Source organism: Lynx canadensis, chromosome B2, assembly GCF_007474595.2.
Source record: "Lynx canadensis isolate LIC74 chromosome B2, mLynCan4.pri.v2, whole genome shotgun sequence".
NCBI lineage: Eukaryota > Metazoa > Chordata > Mammalia > Carnivora > Felidae > Lynx > Lynx canadensis.
The window spans coordinates 72958209-72960380 of record NC_044307.1 but is presented as its reverse complement, the minus strand read 5'-3'; the positions used below and the strand labels follow the sequence as shown (position 1 = coordinate 72960380).

At 38.0% G+C, this 2172-nt stretch overlaps 1 pseudogene; it reads right to left on the bottom strand.

The window, feature by feature from the left end:
* Nucleotides 1-1499: 1499 nt before the first annotated feature.
* On the bottom strand, nucleotides 1500-1900 carry LOC115513355 (annotated as a pseudogene).
* Between the last annotated feature and the right edge of the window lie 272 nt (nucleotides 1901-2172).

Below are 2172 nucleotides of genomic sequence, written 5' to 3'. Positions count from 1 at the left end.
GTCAGGGTAGAAGAGAAAGAAAATAGAACATAGGATGCTATTTGGTAGTTAAAAGAATAAACTCACTGATTGTAGATGACACACATGTTTAAGAATGCTATAACTAGTAGACACGGAAGGGTGGTCTAGAGTTCTCACACAGTGAAACTGGAGCTGGGTCAGAGAAATACCAACTTGCAACAATCATAACATTCTATTTTTATCCCCATGCTGGTGAAGCCTGAGAATTAAGAATTACATAAGAAAGAATTGCATAATATTGAAACTGCTTGTATTGGAAGAGTCCTGGCTGGCTGTGGTAGTCTTTGTAAACAATGGAAAATCTCCTTTAATTGAATTGGCTTAAGTCTGGTCCATTGTGAGAGGTTGTGAATTTGATAACCTACTAAGGTCATCTCCCTAACCACCACAAATGTCCTAATGAATACTGCATTTTTTTACCTGACTCCCAAAGATCAGAACACTTTGGCTTCATCCTAGTTAAGTTTTGTCATTTCCAAGCTACATATTCTAGGCTGTTATTTAAAAAAGCATTATGATCATAGCCATAATGATATACTTGAATATTTTTAATAACAAAAAAAAAATAATTTTTATAAAGACAGCTCTATTTTTATAGCGTGCTAAGCATTTCAAAGTTCCTCCATTTGATCACATTATCCTATAAGAAGAGGTAAGATATTTGGCAGATAAGGAAACAAATCTGTTGAACTGGCCAAGGACAAGCAATTACTGAATGATAAAAATTGGGTTGAGAACGAACATCGCTGGACTACTAGTCCAAGCCAACTCACTGAACCATACCAGACCGCCTCCTCTCCAGCACCTTCTCCCAATCTTTGAGTCAATTCGACAAGCTCAAATGTTATTCATACCCACTAGACCAAAACAATCTAAAACAATGAGCTTCATTAAGCTGTATTACGAAGAAGCATTAGGCAGTGAAATCTCCCTAGGGATTTACATTCTTTTAAAGTCAAAGATACTGTTTTTCTTTGAGTTTTCAAACTTTGCTTTATTAGTGTCTTTAACAAAATGAATGCCAACATCAGTTTATTTGTTTCTCTCCAAATGCTCTTACAAAACATTCAGTGGTGTGTTCTTCTCAAGCTGTAATGCTGTTCTTTCCACGAGTTGCACAACCCAACTACCCAGCCAGAAGACAGACAAGGTATCCCCCATAGAGGTCCAGTTAGCCTGCCAGTTTATGCCTCCAGCTCAAGGAATGACCACATTGTAATAAAAATTAATTCACCAAAGGATAGAAATAGACAGTAAGGGGAAAAAAGACTTTCACAATAGTTAGAATGTTTGTTCCTCCCTTGACGAGGCAAATATAAAGGTTATTTCTGTTGTTGACCAGTCAATACAGACACACACATAAACATATCCAGTCTACCCCTCGTAAAAATAATCTCATTAGTCTCAGTCAGGGGAAGTTCCACATGACTTTTTCTTTCCCAAGGTTTATTGAAGATATTGCAGCACAGCAGAAAGATTCAAACAATTTCACGTGGTGTTTTAAAATTCATCCCAATTGTAGGCTGAGTGACCTGCAGATTGGACAGACTCTGTCAAAGTCCAAGAGCTTCTACAATTCCTTAGTGTCAGGAATGATCTCCTGATCCAGGCCTATGACCTCAGGAGCATAATTCTCTTTCCTTTGTCTCTCCTTCTCCTCCAGCTTGATGCAGATAATCTCTCACCAGGCCTCTCTGAATCTGCTCCATCAGATTGTAACACAGCCTGCTATCTGGTTGTGGAGCTTCTTGCCAGGAATATTGGTGATAGACCCACACAGAGGCTTGTTGGTATGGAAGTTGTTGCCCAGGAGAGTGGAGTACTCCTCAGTGATGACCTGGGCCACCTTCTTCAAGGTTTTGATGCAAACACAGCCCATGTTGTTGGGTCCCCGGTAAAAGAGCTCCATATGACTTGTCTTTGGAGATCAATTCAAATAACTCAATCTGATATAATTCTACCTACAGTCAACAGTCAAGAATTACAAGAACGATAAAGATGTTCACCATGACATGATATCTGGAAATTTCCAAAGTTTGTGTTACGTTTTGTTAGTGTAAGAGTTTTTACATTCCCAACACAAAAGAAACTACATGAATGATATTATTTATAATTATCTTCTCTTAAAAAATGAAATGTACTGTAATGCTT